The following is a 27,585-nucleotide window of genomic DNA, read 5'->3' on the forward strand; positions in this document are numbered from 1 at the left end:
TGTGAATTTCATGATCTATGGCTCCTTAGGGCTCGACGGATGTTGCCAAAACTATTAATATAATGAATGCTTCTTTACTCCTGAACATGAAGCAGCCAAACTCTTGGCATGATTATTATAATCATTGAGCGCACTATGAAAATAGATATAGTGGAAGTTGGTCATTAATTGAAGATATAGTGGAAGTTGGTCATTAATTGAAAATGTACTATCTTTTAAAGTCTTAAATCTTTACTCATGGACATCTAGCAGACAAACTATTTGCATGATTATATTGAGAAAACAACCTTTCACAAACATTTAAAGACTTCACGCCCTCTTGGACCCCAGTGTTGGGCTATATATTGAAAAATTTGAAAATCTTTTCTTACTCATGGATACTTAGATATATGACTAATGAGTAGCTATCCATGTACAAAAAAATCTATCTTCCATGACCATGAATTAGGCTTTAGGGTGGAACTTACTTGGTCAAATATTATTTTTTATAGTGTTTCTTATCTTCTTTACTCCTAATATTCTAGCAGACAAGTGCATGAATGTGATATTAAATGACAGCAGAGTCCCCCCAAAACTGTAAATACATGTATTTTGTCAAATAAGTTCAGAACAGTTTGAAATAGACCCAAAGTGGGCAATGTATAGGGAACTCTGAAAGAGTTATATCTTGGAAAGCGTTTGTTCAAGCATTGTTTTCAAAACAGTTCAAAGTTGAAAACTACCATTGCACAAGTGCGATTTTCTTTAGTCTGGCGGAAAATGCTTCTGATTTCTGAAATAGCACCAAAAATATTTTAACCCATTAAAAATAAAGAAGGATATCTCTTCCATTCGGATCTTTTAATTCAAATGTTTTAAGATATTTCATTAGTGCAAAAAAGTCACAATAATTCAAGGGCATTGCGTTGCATATTTTTTTTTCATAAGAAATATTCTTCAAACTATTACGTATAAAATAAGAATGTATTTATTGCCATGATCCTTTCTGTTAAAGTATGATATCGGTTAAAGTGATTAACCTAAAAGTTACATTTTAAGTGCAAAAAGTTCAAGTTGATTGAACCTTTGCTTACTGACCCCGAATATTCTTTGCGACTTCGAGTCATGCTAGTATATGAGTAATTGTCTAAAGTATTACTAACTTTCTCAAAAATTCTTTGATATAATTTATGTCGCTCACGAGTGACATATATCTTAATTAATCCAGTCTTCAACTATTAATGATGACACAGAACACTCTTTATAGCTTGGTTTGATAATTAACAATGATTATATATGAATATAAAGCAAGCATACTTACATGTTGTAAATGGTTTGTAGGTCACCCGCGTCACTCAGGTGACCTACTGCTATCCGGCGTCGTCCGTCGTGCGTTAACATTTGAACAGTTATAGTATCTATGGATGAAGGGAAACAAAAATGTTATGGTCCCTGCCCTTCTGGGGCCTAAGGGGTGAGACCAAAACCACCAAAATTGATGCAATCTCTAAAATTCTTTTTCTTTACTCCTGGACATCAAGCAGTCAAAATGGTGGCATGATTGTAATAAGCATTGAGCCCTCTACCAAAATTATGAAATTCATAGCCCCAGGGTCAGGGGTTCTGGTGCTAGGGCGGAGCTATATAGTTCATATAGTGAAAATGCATTAATTCTTTGAAAATCTTCTTCTCTGATCCAAGGTATTAAATAAACTTAGTACATAGTTATGATGAGGAAGCCGCCTCCTCAGAAATTGTGAATATCATGGCCCCTGGGTCGGGAATTCTGGTGTTAGGGAGGGGCTCTGTTGATTATGTAGTGAAAATGTATTAATTCTTGGAAAATTCTCCTCTGCTCTTGGGTATTAAGCTGATGATCTAAACAACTAGTTATGATAAGAAAGGGTGCCTCTTCCGAAATTGTGAATTTCATGACCCTTGGGTCAGGGGTTCTGGTGTTAAGGCGCGGCTCTAATGATTATTAGTGAAAATGCATTAATTCTTTGAAAATCCTGGGTATTATTTAAACAAACTAAGTATATGGTTATGATAAGCAAGGATGCCTCTTCTAAATTTGAGAAATTCATGGTCCCAGTGTTGGGGGCTCTGGTGAAAGCAGGGGAGGGGCTCTATTGATTATATAGTGAAAAAGCATAATTTCTTTGAAAATTTTCTTTACTGCTCCTGGTTAAAAGCAAAGACTTTAGTGTATAGTTATGATGAGTAAGTGTGTTTCTCCTAGAATTGTGAGTTCATGGCCCCTGGGTCAGAAGTTCTAGTGTGAGGGCTGGGCTCTGTTAATAATATAGTGAAAATGCATTAATTCTGTTAAGTAATCCTGTCTGCTCCTTAGTGTTTAGCATTTAAACAAAGTGCATAGTTATGATGAATAAGGGTGCTTCTTACAAAATGTTTAAAACTTGGTTGTCCTAGGGTCAGGGTTTTTTTTTTGTGTTTCTCATGGGGGGAGGTCTGTTGATAATATAGTTAAAAAGTGTTAATTCTTTGAAAATCTTCAACTAGGCGCAGGGTTATGATGATGAGGGTACCTCTTCCAAATTTGTGAAATTCATGACCCTTGGTTAATGGGTTTTTGTGTTAGGGTAGGGCTTTATTGAATCTGTAGTGAAAATCTGGAAAAAAAATCTTGTTCTTGACTTCTTCTCAAGAGCAGCAAAGCCATGATCAATCATATTTATATGGAAGCACCCACAGTACGTATATTCAAGTTTGTTCCGATCATGACACCTGTGGGTAGGGTGTGGCCACAAAGGACAATCAAAGTTTTACACAGGAATACATAGAAAAAAAATTTAAAAATCTTTTTTCCAGGAACAACAAAGTCGTGATTAGTCATATGTATAAAAACATCCTCATATTGTGTAGATTCAAGTTTCTTTAAATCATAACCTCCGGGACTACAATAGGTGATTAAATTTTACATGGGAGTATATAGGATAAAGAATCTGCTGATGAACAAGAGGGGCCACAGTTACTCAGGTGAGCTTTGTGGCCCATGGGTCTCTTGTTTAAATTAACCGAATCATTTTGGAATATTTGAGCTCACATCTTGAAGACAATCAAGAAGACCAGCTTGGCTAGAAGATGTGCTTAAATTGTTTCCTGGGGACTTCCAGTTGTGTCAGGTCGCTATACATATACATACTGTCGCCCGCGTGGCGCAGTGATTAGAGCGTCTGCTCAGAGTCGCGGAGTAAGGAGCTGATCCTTACGTCGCGGGTTCGAATTCACTGCGGGACATGGAGACCGGTCCTTCGAATGAGACCGTATAAACCGAGGTCCCGTGTCGCAGTAGGTGTTGACGCGAAAAAGATCCCTCCGCTGCTCAATGGCCCTAAGTGCCGAACTAAGGTATAAATTTACAGCCCTCCACCGGCAAGTGGTGGCGTATTTATATGAGTGAAAAATTCTCTCATTAAACAACAAACAAACAAACAAAAAACATATGCATACTATAAGCAACAAAAGCTCGATAATCATTGCTACAATCAAAGGGTCTTAAATTCTGTTTGACAATAATGACAGACCATATACAATGTACTTGTGAAATTCTATAGCAAATATATTACGTAAAATGGAGCTGTAATTACATGTAAATAGAGATGATTAACTGCCATTATGTACAAAGGTACTGGGTAATTGTACTTTCTATGCTTATAGACTTCTTGTGTTGAGAGCAGTTGTTCCTAGATACGTTCAGAAGATTTGCATGATGTATTTACTTTGTTTTGGGGATGAATTGGAGTAAATAGCTCATGCAACTTTAGTTAAGGTTTTGCCAAAGGTCAACATGCCCAAAAATTTATTTTTACAACAGCTCCAAAACTATGCGAGGTATATAGTTAAAACTTTTACAGTTTATAAATATATCATTGATTAACAGATAGAAAGTATCACTTGACAACAAATACTTAAAGAAAGTATTTAACGAGGAAAATTCTTTTAAAAAAATGCATATATTTTTAAAAAAATACACCTAATTAATTCCGTACTTTTAGTGAAAGCCATCATTGCAGAAACAATATATATTTATCTATGAAAGGCAAGTTGGACTTCGATAGTCTCTGGAAAGTTGTTTTCCCTGTTTATTTTGTCCAAATATTAAGATTTGAAACCAAAAGTACATTGCAAATGGCGGATTTTATAGGGTACTTGTCTTTATATATGTCATGCTTTCAATAATAGCCTTTCAGAGACCATTGATGTCCAACTTGCCCTTCATTGATAAACATATATTATTTCTTCAATGATGGTTTTCACTAAAAGTACAGAATTAAGCAGGTGCATTTTTTTAAAATATGCAAATTTTTTGAAATTGTTTTTTCTCAAAAAAAATATTTTTTTAAATATTTGTTTTTAAGTGATACCTACCTTCTATCTGTTAATCAATGATATATTTATAAACTGTAAAAGTTTTAACTTTATACCTCACATAGTTTTGGAGCTGTTGTAAAAATAAATTTTTGGGCATGTTGACCTTTGGTAAAACCTTAACCCGATTTAATAGTAAAATATACATAAAATCACTTTGCAGTGTATCCTAGTAGTTGGGTGATCGGGATGGTATACATTTTAATTATGACATACATTTAACATAACTCGAGAAAATTTCTTCTTGCTCATTCATTCAAATATATCTTTATCGCGAAAATATGGTTTCACAAAAATTGCTGTGATCGACAGTAAATCCCAAGCTAGATGAGTCCATATTTTTCGGTTTTCCAACTGTACTTTATAATGTTTTAGCCATTGTATACTATAAAATATCACTTTTGGAAGTTTTTTTTATCATGTGAATCAAAGGACATTAAAACAATGCTTTATAAAAATGTTCTGCTTGGTATAAAGTATATACTTTATTCTAAAAAGGATGAATTGGGTCAAAGACTAGGAATCGTTTTTAAAATGTACTATGCATGAGAAAAAGAAAAAAAAAACACGGAAAGTGCTTTCCTCCACACTCTTTCAAATTTATCAGTTTGTGAGGATCAAGCCATATTCCTCGGAAGTCACATATGCACAATCTAGTATAGTAGTTCCAGCATCTATATATAGTTGACTTGTCCGTTTCAAACATCCGCGAGAACTACTCACCCGCTTGGAACTATATACATGCAGTAATTAACCAAGAAAAGAACAAAAAACTTCACTCAATCAGAATTAAAGGATGATTATCTATAAGATCATTTTCCAGCCTACGATAAAATCACTTAAAAATGAGATTTTATGCAACTTTAATCATTCTATTTTATGATTCTGGTGTTTGTTAGCTCTGCTGGTCAGAGACCAGAAGAGCTTATGCGATAGTAAGGTGTCCGGCGTCCGTCCGTCCGTCTGTCTGTCTGTAAACAATTTTTCCAAAATACTACTCCTCGTACAGTTTTGGTCTGATTTCAATATAACTTGGCACATAAGTAGACTACACTAAGATACATAATCTAGTGCATCGATTTTTGATGTCGATGAACGGTGTTGCATGGTAACTAAAAATAGAAATTTCTGTAAAATTCCTTTAAAACGCTACTCCTCCTACAGTTTTGGTCTGATTTTGATATAACTTGGCACAGAAGTAGACTACACTAAGTTACATAATTTAGTGCATCGGTTTTTGATTTCGATGAACGGTGTTGCAAACTAAAAATAGAAATTTCTGTAAAATTCCTTTAAAACATTACACCTGCTACAGTTTTCGTCTGATTTCAATCTAATTGGCACACAATTAGACAACACTATGTTACATAATAGTATATATCGGTTTTTTTTATTTCAGTGAATGGTGTTGCCATGGTTACTAAAAATAGAAATTTCTATCAAATACTTTCAAAATGTTACTTCTCCTACAGTTTTGTTTGATTTCAATATAACTTGGCACACAAGTAGACTACACTAAGATACATAATTCTATTTATTGCTGCACGTTGCAAAATTTTAAATCCAAGTGCTACTTTTCCTTTGTTATACGTACAGACCAGTAGGGCTACAGTCTCATCAGAGACTTCTGGTTTTTCAACATCGATCACCTAAGTCACATGATTTAAAAATAACAGATGGTGGTCAAGTAATGCAAAATTAAGGGTAGGACTATTAACATCAGGTTTCTATGCATGTTTCTAAATTTAAATGGTCAAAAAATGTTTATTTACGTCGGACATATATCAAATTATTCCAATGAATACAAAGATTGTTTAATTTAAGGATTAAGATTTTTTTTTATGACGTAATTTTGATGCATTCACATTTTGCATTTTTTGAATGTAAATCTTTACAAAATACACACCGTATGATGTTGAAAAATGTTTAATAATCATTTAATTGAGAAGTATAACTACATATAAGTTTTATTTGTAATTGTGTATTGATTTTATAGATGAGGTACCTGTTTTACGCATGAAATACTCATATAAGAAATATCATGGTTTCGAAGTATCTATTAAACAAACACAGTTGTGTATCAATTGTTGAAAACATGTAGGACTTTTGTTCGTGATTAAATAAATATACAGTAAGAATTAATAAAAAAGATTCTAAATTAAGAAAAAATAAAGACTCCATTAACATGCATTAACGTGCAGGATTAAAATAATAATGCAAGTACGTGTTGATTAATCATATGAGTAGTGAGTATAGAAAACTAAGAACGACTGTATTAAAAATATATTGTTAACAATGAGTTAACAACGTAAGAATTGTTTTGATTTCATTTTACTTCGTATGTATAACAATCTATTTAATTAAAAATGTTATTTAAAATATAATAAACATATGTATATGTAAAAGTCAAGTTTCTATCCCCTTTTAACAGCACTCCATAAAAACGGGGAAGATTTTCGACAGCTCTTTTCACAATGCAGATTAAAAGTTTTAGAATGTCCACGGACTACCATCCCAGGTACGAAATGGGCCCTAAGGGTTTAATGCTCGCTTCGAACTCTTGAGGCCTAAGGGTTCAATTCTCGTTCCCAGTGCCGCGTCAAAAACTAATGCATTTAACGCGGCTAGTGACTGTTCCTTTGCTAAGTCTTCGGCGTTAATAGTCAAAGTCATGGGTCTTTTGGATATTATTTAAACAAGATGTGTTTGTGAAACACTGATGCCCCCGTATGGCAGCTTATGGCGAAGGTTAAAGTTTCTCAAATGCAAGTCAAAATCCAGGCCAAAAGATAAAAAATGTTGATACCCAAAGAAAGGTCTTGTCTCCAGGAATACACCTGTGAAATTTGAAAGACCTAGATACAACTGTTCAAAAGTTATGGCCAAGGTTAAAGTTTTTTAAATAAAAGTCAAACGTCAAGGTCAAAGTGGTTGGTATCCAAAGGAAGATCTTGTCACAAGGATTACATATGTGAAGTATGAAAGCCCTAGCATCAACCATTTAAAAGTTATGGCCAAGGTTAAAGTTTTTCAAAAGTAGGTCAAACTCCTAAGTCAAGGTCAAAGTGGTTGGTATTTAAATGAAGGTCTTGTCACATGGATTACTTATGTGAAGTATGAAAGCCCTAGTATCAACCATTCAAAAGTTATGGCCAAGGTTAAAGTTTTTCAAAAGTAGGTCAAACTCCTAGGTCAAGGTCAAAGAGTCAAAGTGATTGATATCCAAAGGAAGGTCTTGTCACAAGGAATACACATGTGAAGTTTGAAACCCTAAGCACCAACTGTTCAAAAGTTATGGCCAAGGTTTAAGTTTTTCAAAAGTAGGTCAAACTCCAAGGTCAAGGTCAAAAGGTCAAAGTGGTTGGTATTTAAATGAAGGTCTTGTCACATGGATTACTTATGTGAAGTATGAAAGCCCTAGTATCAACCATTCAAAAGTTATGGCCAAGGTTAAAGTTTTTCAAAAGTAGGTCAAACTCCTAGGTCAAGGTCAAAGGGTCAAAGTGATTGATATCCAAAGGAAGGTCTTGTCACAAGGAATACACATGTGAAGTTTGAAACCCTAAGCACCAACTGTTCAAAAGTTATGGCCAAGGTTTAAGTTTTTCAAAAGTAGGTCAAACTCCAAGGTCAAAAGGTCAAAGTGGTTGGTATTTAAATGAAGGTCTTGTCACATGGATTACTTATGTGAAGTATGAAAGCCCTAGTATCAACCATTCAAAAGTTATGGCCAAGGTTAAAGTTTTTCAAAAGTAGGTCAAACTCCTAGGTCAAGGTCAAAGTGATTGATATCCAAAGGAAGGTCTTGTCACAAGGAATACACATGTGAAGTTTGAAACCCTAAGCACCAACTGTTCAAAAGTTATGGTAAAGGTTAAAGTCTCTTAAAATTTTGCAAAAGTGGGTCAAACTCCAAGGTCAAGGTCAAAAGGTCAAATATGATGGTACCCAAAGAAAGGTCTTGTCACAAGGAATACACATGTGAAATATGAAAGTCATAGCTCCAACCAATCAAAAGTTATGGGCAAGGTTAAAGTTGACAACAGACAGACAAAAGGACAAACAGACAGACAGGACAAAAACAATATACCCCCGGGATCTTTCGATCCGGGGGCATAAAAAGAAGGTCGCGTCAATAATGAAACCATGCATAAATCAAAATTGTGACATTTCACCTACAGCGGATAATCTCTTTATTTGGGTGAAAAATTCTAAAATGCAACACTCATTTATCAATCACATGTAACAATAGGGCCCCCCCCCCCCTCCCCCTTGACATTTCATTCTTTAAGACAGAACTGCTGTTCTTGTAGCTAATAATACTAACCAAAGAAGTTTGCTGCTTCCTGAATCCAAATAGATTGAGTCCTCTCGACACCCAGGTAACAAAAAATATTTGGATCTTATGTCACTCATACGGAAAAATATGAGGGTCCTTCTGAAAAATTGAGGCGAGAATTCCCATTATGAAACCATCCCATCAGTAATTCCCTATCTATAAAAGTTACATGACCGTGTACCTATAGAAAAATAAGTTAATAAAATAAATAGCAATGTATCTTCCCAGTACAACATAGATATCTTTTATCACCTTTAGTACTAACAGAGAGGGGTACCAGTAGGAATAAATGCAAAAATTAGCTTAAATAAACTAAACTATGATAATTAGAAAATGAAAATTATAATAAAAACTTGTATTCACACCTGAGTATGTAAGAAAAATTCTTTATTTCTAGCAGACAATTTAAAAAATGTTCTCTTCATGAGTAATTTCATAACTTCCAGTCTTTCCAGTACTTTGATTTTAGATTTTTGGTAAAAAGTTGACATATTTCGAATAAAAATGCATGACATATATATATTTTGGTTTATTCAACAGAAACATTTGCTCTAACTGAAAGTTTGGAGAATGAAATAGTCTACATAAGATGATAGCCTTCATTTTCATTTATTAAATTTTCCTATAAATATCGTAAAAATGAAGCAATAAGTTTTTATTTACATGTCATAACCACCTTAAACCAAGTTCCTATTCTGGTAGTCACTTTTCATGTTTATAAGAAAATTCCACGTAAATTTTGGTGTTGGTTTAAGGTGGTTATGACATGTGTATGAGTTGCCTATCACACCAACCTTCTTGAGATTTCCCATTACCCTAATGCTAATACGGACCGATAGTACATTACTTTGTGACCTTATATCATAACAAATACCATAACCTCATTAACCAGTCAACATTTATCATTGAACTGGATCATTAGCCCACTGATTCATGCAGTTCCTAAAGGAAAAAATACTACTTGAAAATTTGAAGTCATTGTAGATCGTAAAACGGCTTCATAGAGAATGGTCCTTTCCACATTTCATAAACGACAAAAGAATATTGCAGAACAGAGGAAATTGTTTCTCCATAAAATATATCTCAACATTCACACCGATATAGTATCAAATGGTCTCCCCGTTACAGAAAATGGATTATCAAGCACTTGTAAATTTGAGGACGATTTTGATGCAAAGGTGGATTCCATATGTGTAGATAACCTTGAAGAAGCTTTGAAAGTTGCTGTGGCTTTAAATTTCGTTTTTGACATCGCAGAAACAGGAGGTTGGGGAGTAATCATTTGACGAAGTTTCACAATGTTGAGAATTCTCTTCCTCTCCTTTAGCCTAGCTTTTATTTCACATTTGTCCGATTTCCTTTGGTATCTTTGCTTGTATTTCATATGGTAGCAATAAAAGTTGATAGCTAGGAAAGTTAAAAATGAAACGGCAATGCTGACATGAGGTACCCAGATAAGATGGGATATCGTTGGAGATTTTGTTGATTGAACTGTTGTGATGTTGGACATCATTTCAATTGCAGGTAAGCAGAGCTGCAATTATAAATAAAAGTAATGATTAGCTATCATTGCCAACTGTAATTTCTCTAGATTTGTTTGTAGACTTCTGGAGTAGACATATTCACTATACTTTAGAATCACTATCCGCTTGTTGCATTTTGAACTAGTATTAATTGTAACGGGGACCGTTACAGATGTTCCCCAAACGCTCCCCAACTTCCTTTTGGTGTCTTATTCCCTGTAAGCTTCATTAAATAAGGCAATCAAGTATATTGGGGGTTTTTTTACGCATTACACTCGCGCTCACGGGCATGCATGTACAAAATGACCATGTCAACTTGTCTACACTTTTAATACATCTTTATATTCAAATTTCATTGAAAGATAAAAAAAATTCGGCTATATTAAGTATATCTATCATTTTACGCATTGCACGTGCGCGCACGTGCATGCATGTCCATGATGATCATGTCATCTTGTCAACACTATTAATATATCTACATATTTTGGGTATCAAATCATTTCATCAAAAAGTATAAAAGTTACAGCTATATCAAGTATATTGGTCATTTTAGCATTGCATGCGCGCGCACGTGCATGCATATGCATGTTGACAATGTCGTCTTGTCTTCATTTATAATATGTCTATATATTCCGAGTATCAAAGCATTACATCAAAAAATGTAAAAGTTCTGGTTATATCAAGTATATTGGTCATTTTACTCATTGCACGCGCATGCACGTGCATGCAAATGCATGCATGTGCGCACTGATCATGTCATCTTGTCTATACTTCTAATATATATTTATATTCTGAGTTTCAAAGCAATTCATCAAAAAATGTACAAGTAAAGTCTATATCAATTGTATTGGTTATTTCAATCAATGCGCATGCGCGCACGTGCATGCATGTGCATTCTGACCATGTCATCTTGTCTACACTATTAATATATCCTGATATCCTGAGTATCAAAGCATTTCATCAAAAGATATGAAAGTTATGGCTATATCAAGTATATTTGTCATTTTACTCATTGCACGCGCACGCACGTGCATGCATGTGTGCGCTGATCAAGTCTTCTTGTCTACACTTCTAATATATATTTATATTCTGAGTTTCAAAGCAATTCATCAAAAAATGTACAAGTAAAGTCTATATCAATTGTATTGGTTATTTCAATCAATGCGCATGCGCGCACGTGCATGCATGTACATTCTGACCATGTCATCTTGTCTACACTATTAATATATCCTTATATTCTGAGTATCAAAGTATTTCATCAAAAGATATAAAAGTTATGGCTATATCAAGTATATTGGTCATTTTACTCATTGCACGCGCACGCACGTGCATGCACGTGCGCGCAAAATGACCTTCGTTCCGCAAATCTACATAACATTCCTACTAACCCTAAAAAGGTTTCAACTCAATCGGATGTATAGTTTCGGAGATCACTCACGGACAAAAAAGTACCCAGGAAGAAAAATAATAATAATAATAATAATAATAAGAAGAAACAGAGTAAAAACAATATGTTCCCAAACTTCGTTTGGGGAACATAACTAAAGTAGATAACACAGAGGGGTCAAGTTACCATCGATGACAAGAACATAAACATCCCATGCAACATTGAATAAATATAGTTAAATTCGGTTATCTACAGTTTGCATTATAGATTTCAAAATGGACTGAAGTAATAGCTACTAGTGGCTCTTGTCGCCGAAGCACTGAAATTCAATCTGAGACATACGAGATATAGATAGATAGATAGATAGATGATAGATATATATATAGAGAGAGAGAGAGAGTACAATTTTGCCATTTATGAATGAGTCAACTGATATACATTAAAAAAATGTATACATGTATTTAGTGATCTAAGCGTTCCTTTGTTTTCGATTTTGAAAGGAAATATATTTATAATTTGGATATTGCTTTGATCATGGCATGCGATTCCAAACATATGAATTAAACTTTACACCTGGATTTTTCCTACAACCCTTTATCAATGATACACGTACCTGTTTGCTTTTCCATTGAAAAATTAAAAAATTATTCTTTTTAGTTGGATTTAAAAAGAAATGTTGTGGAGCAAATATTTTAGTTTTAATTTGATAAACCATTTGGCTTTGTCATTAAAAAAAACATGATTATAATATATATATTAAAAAAAAACATTTTTACAACGTACATGTATAATATTGTTTACGATTAGTGTCGAGATTCTCTCAAACTCTTGAGATTTAAAACCTCTTGTAATCCCTTCTCATTAAGGTATCTGCTTTTCCAGAAGTTATCCTTTGAGTTTTAATGAACATGAGTTTTCCAACCCAGTATCCCGCTTCTAATTACCAGTAAAGCAGCGTTTACTGACAAGCAATGATTAAAAATTATGGACTATGTTAATTTTTTAGCGAGGAAAATTATGAAAAAGACATTTTTCAAGGTTGAAGTTTCCTTTTTTAATTAATTAAATATATGCTATTTTAATAATCGAAAACTGTAGAAAGGAGAGCTTAATGATTTTTTTTTATTATGATCTGCTATTTCTCTGAATATGTAGAAGAACCAGATCACATTACATGCAAAATGTAATTTTTTACGGCTGATAAAACAAGGCACATGTATTATGATGTCAGTCTGTCTTCCTTGCTTTTTAAGGAAAATATCGATTTGACATATTTTTGTCAGCTTTTAGAGTAACAGATGTGAAAGACAAACACCACAATGAAGCATTCAAGGTGGGGATATAAATTATACTAGTATATTGCTCAAAAGCAGGCCCGTAGAATGCGGGGGCACTTTTTTCTGAGTTTAGTATTTTGCAATAGTAAATCTTCCTTTAGATGCTGGTTCCGCCCCCCCCCCCCCCAACTCTTTTTGATGAAGTTCGAGTACTGGCGAATTTGAAAGTAAATGTTTTTTTTTGCTTGTCAGATTTTTTAGGAAATTGCCCCCACCTTAAGAAACCATTGCTACGGGCCTGAAAAGTCAATATGCCAGTCTATCTCGTCTCTGCACATTAGCAAATATAAAAGAATGTCATTTCGAAGTCTTACTTTCAAATACTAGTATTTCGTGTGTTCTGACTATGTTAAAAGCTAATTCATGCATGCATTAAAACAGTAAAAATTTGGGAATTTTACAAGTGTGTTGTCTGCATTTCTCTGGTGAATAATAGCCGTCCAATTCACAGCAAAGTCAGTTAGTAACAATTCATAATAAATAATAACGTTTTCGTGTTTGTATGTATTATGAAACGGAATCTAGTGCACGTATTATTGTCAGTCTTGATTATTGAACATTTCTCGACAGTGCTTGCAATAATGGCTTATTTGATTGATTTGAAAAATACCGAGAGCATACATTTGTTTTCGGATTATCACCTACACTGGACATATATTAGTTTTGACACTTTAACCCCAAAGAAGTGTGAAGCAATCTACGATCGTAGGCTAGCATATGTACTTAAACACGACCTGAACACTGTATCCTAAAAAATAAACATTCAAATGCCGAGATGTCAAGATAGTGAATCCACTACATGATTTAAAAGCAGCATTAGTTTTTAGCTCACCTCAGCTAAAAGCTGAAAGCTAACATGAGCTTTTCTGATCACAATTTGTCTTTTTAAAATTTCACCTTCTTAAGAAACACCGGACCAATTTCAAACAAACTTGCCACGAAGCATCCTTGGGTAAACTAAAGGGAATTCATGTTTGTTCAAATGAAGGGCCAAGTCCTCTTTTAAGGGGAGATAATTAAGAATTGTGGAAATTAAGTGTCATCTTAAAAACATTCTTCTCAAGAGCCACTGAGCCTGTGAAGATGAAACGTACATGTATGTGAAAGCTTCATCGTGTACATTGTTGTAGTGTAAGTATAAGTTTGTTCAAATCATGACCCCTGGGGTTAAGATTGGGCCACAATAAGTGATAATTTTTACAAAGGAATATATCTATATTGGAAAAAATCTTTTGAAGTATTGTTCTCAAGAACCACCGGGCAATAAGTGTTGAAACTTAGGTGGAAGCTACGTTACATATGTTTGTTTGTTGTAAGTGCCGAGTATAGGTCAAAATTTGTAGCTCTCCATCGGCAAGTGGTGGCGTCTCCATATGAGTGAAAAATTCTCAAGAGAGACTTTAAACAATAAACAAACAAACAAAAAGTCCTTCTCGAGAATTTTTCATATGGAGACTCCACCACTTGCAGGTGGAGAGCTGCAAATTTTGACCTGTACTCGGCACTCAAGGCCACTGAGCAGTGAGGGATCTTTTTCGTGCCAGCATCTACTGCGACACGGGACCTCGGTTTATACGATCTCATCCGAAGGACCGGTCTCTACGTCCCACAGTGGGATTCGAACCCGCGACGTAAGGTTCAACTCCTAACTCCGCGACTCTACCGCTGACCCTCTATTACTGCGCAACGAGGATGACTCGTTACTAGGGATGTCAAATCGGTCAATATTTGATAATCGGTTACTCGGACGATTTTCCGATCGAGTACCCAGGTACACGGAAAAAATTGTAAAATACAAATGTGTTAATTTTATTGAGACCAGTTAAGCCCCCTGTTTAAACCCATCGATGATTTTCTTAACGTTTTCTTTGCCTTTACACAAACATCGAGCAAAACGAAAATGATTTTTTGTACTAAATTGATTTATCAAATAAACACAAAAGACAACAATTAATATATCAATAATTAGAAATGGTTTATAGTTCTTGTTAAGGAAAACGATTTGATCAACGCAAGAGGAAGACAATTTGTAACGCAGATTTGCAATGATTAGACAAGCGCAAGAAATTGTTTTAAAAGAAAGAGACGGTGTCGAGATCGCTAGACGTATATTATTTAATTAATAATGTATGTTGAATATTTCCCAATACGCTATGTTTACTTTGAGAGCTAATTTTAAACATTTTTAAAATCTTTAGTTCTTTCCTAATGTTTTTTCCCCACTTTTTAAAGTGGTAGCGGCATTTCTTTTGAAGTCCGAATTCTCTACTGTATGCGAACTAAATTATTTTAGGATAATAAACCCTAATTAAACGATGTTCATTAAATACTAATCATTAAAGCCATCCAAAAAATAACGGGCCACCAGGTGATTGGTCACGGTAATTACTGTATAAACAAGTACACAGCCACAGACAATAACGGGTTATTAACAGGTGTGGGTGACGCTTATTACAAGGTAAACATGGACAATTCATTTTGAAGTTGCATTTTTTGATAAGTTTTTGATAAAGAAAAATACTTTGTTCTTTGAAATAAAAAAAATTCCATCCGAGTAATCGATTAGCGATTTTAGTATTCGATACTCGGACGTTCGATCGAGTACCCGGTTAACCGGGTACTCGTTGACATCCCTACTTGTTACATATGTAGATTCAAATTTCAAATGAGTACTCCTACAGATAAGGTTGGGCCACAATACACGATCAGTTTTACAAAGAAATATAAAGGGAAAAATCGTCCAAAATCGACTAAAGAACAGCACAGGCATGATTAATAATGTTGATATGGAAGCATCCTCAAGCACGGTACTTGTCACGGTAGCCTAGTGGTAGGGCGTTCGCTTCGTGATCGGGAGGCCGGGTTTCGATTCTCGTTCGCCGCGCCGCATCAAGACCTGAGACATAAACATAGGTAGTGACTGTCCCTTTGCCAAGCGCCCGCCATTAGAAGTGAAAATCACGGGTCTTTCGGATGAGACCTGAAAATCCGAGGTCACGGTAGGCGTTGGCACGATAAAGAACCCTCACTGCGCAATGGCCCTAAGTGCCGAGTATAGGTCTAAATTTAAAGCCCTTCACTGGTATATGGTGTCCTCTCTATATGAGTGAAAAATTCTCGATTGGGACTTAGAACATTATATAATCAATCAATCAATCAAGCAAGCAAGGTTTATCCAATTTTTCTAAAAATTATCCCCGGGGGATGAGCTAGGGGGACCCAATGGACGATCAATTTTTATTTTACAATATGAAGGGGAAAAACTTGCATATATTTTCTTCTAAAAACAGCTAATGGATGATAAGTCAAATTGATATAGAAGCATCCTCAGGAAAGTAGATTCAAGTTTCTTCAAATCATGCCCCGCGGAGGGGGGGGGGGTAGGTTGGGGCCACAATGGACGATCGAAGTTTTATATAGGAATTATAGACAAAAACAGACGAAGACGAAAAGCAGGGCCATAATGACGAGCGTTATGGTAAGCGTTATGACCGATAATCCTTTTGTAATGATATTAAAATCAAGTCACTGAAACTTGTTACGGTATATATATTATATTTATATTATTTTATGCCCCCGAAGTTCGGAAAATAATGTTTTGTTCTATTTGCAAAAATGTACTGTGAAAAGGCATTTAAAATTGAAAATACTTGAAAAATTTGAAGAGTTAACATACTACAAATAAATTCAAATTAATAAACCGTGTGTTCTATTTGTCTGTTATAAATAACAGTGCGACATTTAACTCCGGACACGACATTTGTCCGGACTTTCGCCAACCACTTTTCCAAAGATACATGGAAACCATTTATGTCATCTGGTGGGATTTTTTTAATCGCACAACATGGACTAACCTTTACACCTGAATATCTTCTAGATTAAAAGATATTACACCTGCAATCAAGAAATCCCATGGGATTATGGTGGGATTTTCTCTCCTAACTAATATCCCACCATTATTCTGTGGGAGAAAAATGAGTTCTGTGGGATTTTTTCTTCTATAGAAGCAAAACTCCCATTTTTAACCTTACATGGGATTTTTTATCCCATAATTTGTGAAATAGGACAAGAAGTTCTATAATTGTCACTAATAGGATTAAAAGTTCTCTAACAAAATGATTTATAGAATATTTTATCCTACAGGAGAATGGAAATTGTTTTTATCTCTTTAATGTACAGGGAAAAACAGTCCATCTTCTTTTAATCTAATACAGTCAAGGGTCAAAATTATTTTTGAAAGCTTTTTGCCATATAATTCATTGCAAACTTAACATTTTAAAATCATTACTTTAATATTTCTACTCTAGCTTTATATCACTATAAAAAAAACTTTACTGTCATATTATATACATGCTGTGGTCTAGATATAAAATTGCTATTCTTTACTTTTATCAGTGTTTATCATAAACCTTAAATAGACTTCTGCATGGATCTATCTTGAAATGATTTCATAATGAATGGTAACTAAAATATTTTTTTTAAATATCATTGAAATAGGTTTGTAATGGGTTATAATTATAAGTGCTGAAATACTTCCGACCTTTAAATGTATTTTATGAAACCACCTTCTCGGGTGCTCCTTATACATAGGAGGGAATTCCATAACTGAACTGAACTAAAGCACCTTTCTTTTTGACTTATTAATTGCGCTGAGGTGATTGTGGACTAATTCAAGCATTACGTATTAAACCAATATCTCAATAAAATGAATATAAATGAGACTAAATTGATTTAAAAGTACGTGAATTAATCCTTTCAGCAGACTGCATCTTTCCCTGTTCTTGCATCACAGTTGCAACAATGCATTTACAGAATGTGTAATTTTACTACGAATACAAAGCGCAGTGGAGATCTTGATCGGTATTGGGTGGATTCGTCTCGACTATGTGGATTCACTCCGGGCGTTTCGTTTCATTCTAAATAAAGTATTCAATTGTTCTATAACGACTATATTTTTCTACTTTAAATGAATGTTGAATTATTTTTAATCATGGTCGCGTTTTCACTCGGAGAGCGTTATCAAATAAAAGTACTCAGCCAAGTGAATTTGCATGAAATAAAAGGAGAAAACTTGTAGTCCACTCAGGTTTCACAAATGAATTTAGGGGTCAAATAAATTCATATGTTATATGCATGCAGGTATCTGACTTTAAAAACTTAATTTCTATTTTTGAATAGTAATTATGACTGTATTTATAAGGCAGATAAAGCTCTCCCTTTTCGAATAATTTATTTAAATTTTAAAACCTGGTCTTGAGTAGAAAAAAAAGTCTCCCATTGGTCATTTTCTTAATGTTTCAAAAAATATACACAAATTCATTTATTAGGTTTGATTTACTAAGTGAATGCTATGACAAAAAAATCTATTCCAAACTGGCTAAATTTCATTGAAAAGTACAAAAAGTTATGGTAATTTAATTAAGTGAACACACCAATTCCTATCGATGGAGTATACCATGATGATGGATTCTCCCTATGAAAATTTCAGTCCTCTTACAATTTATCAATTGACATTTAGAAAGTACATGCTATTGCAAGCAAAATAATATCAAATTGGCAAAATTTCATTGAGAAATAAAAAAGTTATGGCCATTCAAGCAAACACACCGGTACGATTGACAGAGTATAATATGATGATGGATTCTCCCTATGAAAATTTCAGTCCTTTTACAATTTATCATTTGACATTTAGAAAGTACATGCTATTGCAAGCAAAATAATATCAAATTGGCAAAATTTCATTGAGAAATAAAAAAGTTATGGCCATTCAAGAGAACACACCAGTACGATTGACAGAGTATAATATGATGATGGATTCTCCCTATGAAAATTTCAGTCCTTTTACAATTTATCATTTTATATTTAGTCTAGAAAGTACATGCTATTGCAAGCAAAATAATATCAAACTGGCAAAATTTCATTGGGAAATAAAAAAGTTATGGCCATTCAAGAGAACACACCAGTACGATTGACAGAGTATAATATGATGATGGATTCTCCCTATGAAAATGTCAGTCCTTTTACAATTTATCATTTGACATTTAGAAAGTACATGCTATTGCAAGCAAAATAATATCAAATTGGCAAAATTTCATTGAGAAATAAAAAAGTTATGGCCATTCAAGAGAACACACCATACTAGTATGATTAACGAGTAATATATGACATGATGATGGATTCTCCGTATGAAAATTTTAGTCCTCTTATAATTTATCACTTTACATGTAGAAAGTACATGCTATTGCAAGCAAAATAATTCCAAATTGGCAAAATTTCATTGAGAAATAAAAAAGTTATGGCCATTCATTAGAACACACCAGACTAGTACGATTAACGGAGTAATATGACATGATGATGGATTCTCCCTATGAAAATTTCAGTCCTCTTACAATTTATCAATTGACATTTAGAAAGTACATGCTATTGCAAGCAAAATAATATCAAATTGGCAAAATTTCATTCAGAAATAAAAAAAGTTATGGCCATTCAAGAGAACACACCAGTACGATTGACAGAGTATAATATGATGATGGATTCTCCCTATGAAAATTTCAGTCCTCTTACAATTTATCAATTGACATTTAGAAAGTACATGCTATTGCAAGGAAAATAATATCAAATTGGCAAAATTTCATTGAGAAATAAAAAAGTTATGGCCATTCAAGAGAACACACCAGTACGATTGACAGAGTATAATATGATGATGGATTCTCCCTATGAAAATTTCAATCCTCTTACAATTTATCATTTTACATTTAGAAAGTACATGCTATTGCAAGCAAAATAATATCAAATTGGCAAAATTTCATTGAGAAATAAAAAAGTTATGACCATTCAAGAGAACACAACAGTACGATTGACAGAGTATAATATGATGATGGATTCTCCCTATGAAAATTTCAGTCCTCTTACAATTTATCATTTTACATTTAGAAAGTACATGCTATTGCAAGCAAAATAATATCAAACTGGCAAAATTTCATTCAGAAATAAAAAAGTTATGGCCATTCAAGAGAACACACCAGTACGATTGACGGAGTATAATATGATGATGGATTCTCCCTATGAAAATTTCAGTCCTTTTACAATTTATCACTTTACATTTAGAAAGTACATGCTATTGCAAGCAAAATAATATCAAATTGGCAAAATTTCATTCAGAAATAAAAAAAGTTATATATAGCCATTTAAGAGAACACACCAGTATGATTAGGTGAGTTTAATTAACATGGCAAATGTTCCCTATGAAAATTGAAGTCTTAATTTTTACAATATCAGAATTTCTACTCTTTTCTATATCAGTATAACTTTAAATTTTGGGTCATTTTTAAATTTAAAGGATTGTAATTATATTGATAATTTTTTCAAGGAATGAATCAAAGAGCTGAGATGTATACCTATATAGTTTTTCTTCATACAAAAACTTACGATGAAATATGGCACAGTTAGATATTCTTCATTTAATTTATACACTTATTATTATCATTAAATTTCCCAAACAATTAGTTATGAAATGAAAAATACAATTTCTGGTAAATTGAGTCTAAATTCTGTAAGTGATTGTAATCTGCACCATAAAAGACAGTACTGAATGCATTGTAATAGGAAAGGTCATATTATATGTATGCATATATATAAATTGGTAAAATTAAATTGAAATGTTAGAAAAGTATATTTTATGAATATATATTTTTAATCTGTTAAATAAGAAAAAAATAAAATGCTGAATAAATGATGGTTTTTTAATTAAGAAAATGAGTTGCAACAGATCTTTGAATGAGCAAACCATGAAGCCTCATGTGTACATTCAAATACATGTATTTTGAATTTTTTTTTTTTTTTTTTTTTTTTTTTTTTTTTTTTTGAAACAGATACCAATAACTGTTTTCATGTGATAATAGCACTAACAACATAATTAGTCAAACATGTTGTTACCTAAACTTAATTAACAAGGTTAACTATATTTACTAATTATTAGCCATTGTCATCTTCATTGTTTTGCAGTAAAAAAAAACTATAACTATACATATTTTTGTATGTCCATTAATCAACACTTTAAAATGTTGTTGTTTTTTCTTGGAAAATGTTTTAAAATGATTTTTAGAGTAGGTACTCCAAAACAAAGTATATACACAAATTGATAAACAGGAAATGGCTCGAGTCATCATCAGTCGGTGTGGAGATGAATTGTTGAATATATGTGTATATCACTGTTTACATTGAAGTTCTGGGGAAAAAAAAAAGGTGTGAGAATATTCCCTTCAGGCTAAATTTTACAATATATTTTCAAAGGTGTGAAATTGGAATCCATTCAATGATTTCAATCTGATCACTCTTTTACAACATTATATAAGATTTTCCAGAATCAATAAATTACTCTAGATCTCTTGAAAATTCTTCAGCAAATCAAAGATACTGAAATACAATCAAGCCTTTGGAAGCAATTTCAGTACTCTTTTGAGATGGGGTGGGGTACATGTAAGGAGGTGGGCTCAACTGATGAAGAATTTATAGAAGCATACAACTTTTATAATTTTGTTGCATAATACTCGTAGCGTAAAAGAGACGTCTGCATATGGGGGCAACATTTCTTCTGCTTGATTTTTTAAAAATTGTTTTAATTTTATTTTTTGTTTTACTGAATAACGATAAAATGTGTGAATCGTTAGCTTTCCACTCTTACTCTGTATTTGGTGTTGATGTGCAGTGCTAAGTTTGTACAATCTCGTAAGATTTCAATACATGTATATAAAAAAAAAACCTGAAATAGACTTGAAATTAAACAACAGTGGCCTTATCGGCAGACATATGGCTGCAATTAGCCCTTTGTTTTATTTCACAAGTCCTGCATCTAGAATCTGAAATGTACTGTTTGTACACTTTGAATACAAGATTATTGATAGGAAAGTTAAGTACATGTGTATACTTTTCACACGGAATTTACATTTGGTACATCATTAACTTTCGAATATCAAATAATATATTTTTATTCATTTTTACTATTTACAATTTAATCAGTTTGGTCTTCCAAGAAAGATATTTTTACATGCGAATGTGATCTACAGGATAACATTAAAACAAGGTGATTGAAGTTATATAGTAGAATGACATATTATCTTCTTTATATACCAACAGTCCTAAGGGGACCGCTTTGATTATTTACTATAATTTAAATCAAGGATCTATAAATTGTCATTTTTTTCTACTAAACTTTAAAAAAAATTCCTTTTCGTCCAAAGTTTCTTAAAATAAAAGTTACATTGGCTATTATTGTTTAGATGAAAAAAATAAATCACGTAAACGTAAAGACCATAAGTATTTAAAATCTATAACTTACATTCTAGAAAGGGACATAACTCTGTAAAGAGTATCGTATTATGCTATAGTGTCCTAGATCGGACATAGATATTCTTTAAGCTACAGTTAAAGCTATAATTTTATAAATGATTTATTTTTATTTTATCGATAAAAAACAATAATAGGACATATTCATAAATGCGTCACAAGACCCACTTCGAGATATTGACTCTGCTGACTCCTAAACGCTTTAGCTTTGGACGGGACTATATATTTGGACGGGGGTGTCGATCCCAAGTTAAGCTCAATCTGATTTTTTTTTTTTTTTTTTTTTTTTTTTTTTTTTTTTGATATTTGTCATCTGAGTTTGATTTCACAGAAAAATAATCAACTTCTGTTGTATTATCTGTTTTTCTTAATCTTGCAGTAAATGTTTGAATACTAATAAAGCAACTTAAGTCTGCTGTTAAACCTACCCCCCCCCCTCCCCTTGCTAACTTCCAAGAAACCAATATCTTCACCCCAGATCTCCATAGGGTATGATACATGTATGTATATACCTAGAGGCATTTAAGAGTCTTTTGTTTTCCCCAGGTAGCAAAACTGTCACAATTTGCTTGGAACTAACAAAACATACACAAGGGATATTAACACACAGCAAGTCGATTTAACAAATGAATCTACAATAGAAATTCATGAAAAACAAACTCCATGCTTTTACTAAACCTTTGGATTAAGTCATAATTTTTTTTTCATTTTCAATTTAAAAATTAAATCCAAACAATTTTACATCGTTCATAATTGATAGCAAACAATTAATATAAAATTGCATACCCCCCCCCCCCCCCTTAAGGACAGATGATACAAACAAACGTTTGTCAAAAAATTCGAAAATATAAACTTGAATCATGTTTATGAAAGTAAAATGAATGCTCGTATAGCTTTTGATTTTTCATTCTACGTTTCACAAAAATGGGATTTGAAGTGACAAAAATTTATAGGTTACTATTGATTATCACATGAAGGATGGTTGGTGAATGATACAATTTTGAACATCATAGAAAGTTAACAATATATCAAAATGTCGTGAATTAAAAGAAGAAGAAGGGGCTTTATTGAGGCTATGTACTGACTGGACTTTTAAACTTGTACTGAATATCCCACTGACCATGCAAATAAAATTTCTTGACTTTTCAAGGGAAACATTAATTTTTATTTTAGAGATACAGAGAGACTACCCACCCGTCCACTACCCCTCCTCCTTCTTATCATGTTCTCAATGATCATGATGATGTCCCATTTATATAAAATGTTAATATTTTTGGTATTGGGCATTTTAATTACCATTATTACCCATGGCAGTATTTACAACAACAACAAAAAAAAATCTGAAAAAAAATAGGCCTGATAATTTATTTCATTTCTTTGTTTTCTCGTGAACTATGCATTGTTTAAATTAAAAAAAGATAAACCAATAAATAAAAAGAAGCAGTAATATTCTATCTATGGATTCACTTCTTAAAAATTCTGTGCAGACGGATGCATTATATTCCTAGAATTACCCAATACCAACCAAAGAAAAAAAAACGGCGACAAGATTATGAGGATATTGGAATTTCCACATGATGTTTGTAAACAAAATTATGACGAAGACCTGCTCTATTTCTGTAAGTAGATCTAGAATTATTGAATTTGTTATTTATTTCATTTAAAGCATGTTAATACATGGCTCATAGATTCTTTTTTTTTTTTTTGAAGTCTAAAAATCTATAGATCATCCTTATTCCTCGTTAACTGATGAAACAATCTTATGAATTTCTGTCACTGTAAAGTGTTTGCAGAGCTAGCAGTCGATGGGGTTATTCAGTAGTACATTATACAAGTTAACAAAGTAAATAATCGTCAGAAAATTATACACATCGGAATAGTATTCTTTCGTTCGAATTTCCTCAATGACAACGTTGTAGGCTAGTATTCGTTCGTTCGAATATTCTCAATGTGTACACTAGCTGATGATTGTACTTAAAAAATTATACTGTCATGTCTAAATTTGTCTGTAATTTGCAAGTTACAATTTATAAGTATCTTGATCACAGTCATCAGCATTACTGATTAGAAAATTAATTATCTTCTCTCAGACATGGTTAAAAGTATCCTACTACTGTAGTGTACTAGGGATTAACAAACATTGCATGTGTTGCAAGTACTATTTTTTTTTTTTTTTTTTTTTTTTTTGGTGTCAAGATAAATTTTGAGATATGGGGGGTCAGTGCTTATAGTACATGTCATGATGGACATAATTAATAACCCCCAAAACTCCTACTTATATTGTTTGGAAGTATCCAAATATCAAATTACTAATTCTCTGTTAGAAAATTGGTTGATCCTCTGAAGTTTACATAGGACATGTACCCACATGATTATTGATATAATCAATGTTTTTTTTTTTAATCTCTGAAAAACAGTCTTAAAACTTTGAGTGAAAAATCAATCTTTATACTGCTAAACTCATTTTTTATACCATGAATACATACTTAGGAATATCATTATTAAGTTATGTTCATGTTCTTTTGAGGGGAAAAAATATACATCATGTAGATGCTTATGTGTAAGTAAATTATAAAAGACAAAAATGCTAGGACTTTTTTATTTTACATATTTATTTGTAAAAATATTTTTTCTATTAATTGGAAATGAAATTAAAAAAAAGTTCTAGCTTTATTACTAATAATATGATTTTTTATTAGAATTGATAGGATATTGGATGTTTAAGAAATAAAGACCGCATTCTCGTGAATGTTGCAGGATAACGTGCAATGTTAATGTAGACATAGATTTAAATTACACAAGGACTCCCATGCCAATTTCAATAGTCCTCACCCACTGAAGTCAAACACAAAGGTAGTCGCACGAGATTTACGTGCATATTTAGCCTCCTTAGCGTCAGACACAGAGACAGGTGCGCACGAGATTTTCATGCATATTAGGCCTTCTTAGCTCCTGACCTATTGACCTGCCTAATTTACATTCCGATAGAATTATCAAGAAATCAATTCCGCTAACTTTCAAAGAGTTACCACAGAGAAAAAAAAAAACAGACATGGAAATATTATGGCATGACATCATGAAAAATTCTCAAGGGCATAAAACTACTATATACAGATACCGGTAAATGAATGCAGAACATGCACAAAGTTTCATTTATGGTATATTGATAGATAAAAATAATTTATACTTTTATACTTCGACCTCAGTAGGGGTAAATTTTAGCGTCAGTCATTTTGGCTGGATCGAGAAATTTAAGTGATCGATATTCAATTCATTTTCTAATTTTAGTGAAAAATTTAATCCATGCTTTGTTATTATACATGTAATTGGTATTGTATGATTTATTCTATTTTTTTTCTTTAACAGAAAATGAAGGTATAGTAGCTGACATATAGTGTACATGTACCACTTGAAGATTTGTCCCCCTTGTAGATACAAGAAATGCAGAGGTAATTCTTTGTGAAAATAGAGAGAATGAATAATAAAATTTTTCAAACCATACAACAAAAACTACTTTGAATAATTAGTACGCAACCAACCATTTACAATTTAATTTTGCAGTTTTATTTCTTTAACATTGAAAAAAAATCAAATTTGATATTTTTTTTAGCTCTACTGGTCAGAGACCAGAAGAGCTTATGGGATAGGAAGGTGTCCCTCGTCCATCCGTCTAGCTGTCCGTCTGTCTGTCTGTCCATGGCGTCTAGTTGTCTGTCTGTCTAGCTGTCCATCTGTTTGTAATTTTTCAAAACACTACTCCTCCTACAGTTTTATTCTGATTTCAATATAACTTAGACTGCACTAAGGTACATTTCAATGAACGGTGCTGCCATGGTTACTAAAAATAGAAATTTCTGTAAAATTCCTTTAAAATGCTACTCCACCTACAATTTTGGTATGATTTCAATATAATGTGGCACACAAGTAGACTACACTTAGATACATAATTCTATTTATTGCTGTCTGTTGCAAAGTTTCAAATCCAAGTGTTACTTTTTCTTTGTTATACATATAGACCAGGAGAGCTACAGTCTCATCAGAGACTTCTGGTTTATCCTTTTCATCACACAGGGACTTTCTTTTTTTTCAGTGTACACAGATACATACACATAAAAGGAGACATCACCTCATGATCTGTGGATCCATTGAAAACTTTAAGGACAAAACTTTTGATAATTCATTCATGTATGGAGTGTTGACTCGAATATTGAATATCTAATGAATGGAACCAGGAGAATTAATTTAAGAAGTATTATATTGTATATTACTCTTCTTATTCATCTGTCAAATTTCTTAATTAAAAATTAAACTTAAAGGCTTAAATAAGGATTTTTTTTTCATTATTTTAATTAGAACAAGTTCTTTAATTTATTTTTCTCTTATATAAACGGGCATTTAAGGTCATACGCAACGTAGTTTGCACTTTATTGGGTTCTTCTCTGGAGTTGAAGAGTTCCACTAAATGAAGGACCTGTGTGCAATATTTTTATTGTCTATATATGGATTGGTAAATCTCTTCTAAAACAATTTTGATAAAAAAAAATCTGGAATTTATGTTTTGTAATTTTTGTACATTTTTCTTTGAATAATGCAAAATTTTTCAAACTTTAATATCTTTTCAAAATTCCATGGAAATGCATGCTGATTTTTTTGTTTAAAAATATGTTATATGGTACATGTATTATAAGTTTAAATTTAGAATATCTTGAAAAATTATCAGTAGGTAAGGTATCTTGCGTATGTCCTTAAATGTAAAATGAAGGTATGTGTACCTTTATTCAATGAACTAGGGAACTCATGAAGTGTGCATATTTATATAATAGTGTTGTATTTTGCATGCACTATTCTTAAAAAGTAGTCAGGGTTTGACACATGGTGCACAAGCCGGAGGCTTTAGGTATAATGTACAGATAGTTTTAGAGAATAGTAGTTGAGTGATGGGGTCAATTGCAAGAAACTATTTTAGAAGAATTATTTTGTTTATTTTTCATCTTAAGTGTTAGCTGCAGAACTGTAGCTCTCTGAAAAAATATATATTGACAGACGGGAGAGCTACAGTGCCACCCATAGAAAAAACTGTATATTTATTGTGCACTTTTTGTGCGCTGTTTCTCGATTTATTTCTCAGTGTTTTTAAAACTGTCATCTCAAAATATTACTAAACGTGTGTTTCTAACATATTCTTTCACTGTTTCCACAATAAAACATTCCTTATAATTGTTTTTAACAGCCCTCCTGGCCCTGAAATTGAAATCATTGAAAATTTTGCCTATTTATACTGCC

At 32.8% G+C, this 27,585-nt stretch overlaps 1 long non-coding RNA gene across 1 annotated transcript; it reads left to right on the forward strand.

Moving 5' to 3' along the window:
• Window positions 1-23,734: 23,734 nt before the first annotated feature.
• LOC133197451 (uncharacterized) lies at window positions 23,735-26,629 on the forward strand. The gene is made up of 3 exons (XR_009722428.1): window positions 23,735-23,921; window positions 25,669-25,751; window positions 26,393-26,629. It is a non-coding gene; the product is annotated as an uncharacterized LOC133197451 (long non-coding RNA).
• The last annotated feature ends 956 nt before the right edge of the window (window positions 26,630-27,585 follow it).

Source organism: Saccostrea echinata, unplaced genomic scaffold (assembly GCF_033153115.1).
Source record: "Saccostrea echinata isolate AGI-Se365-2 ecotype Australia unplaced genomic scaffold, CSIRO_AGI_Sech_v1 ptg000030l, whole genome shotgun sequence".
Classification (NCBI taxonomy): domain Eukaryota; kingdom Metazoa; phylum Mollusca; class Bivalvia; order Ostreida; family Ostreidae; genus Saccostrea; species Saccostrea echinata.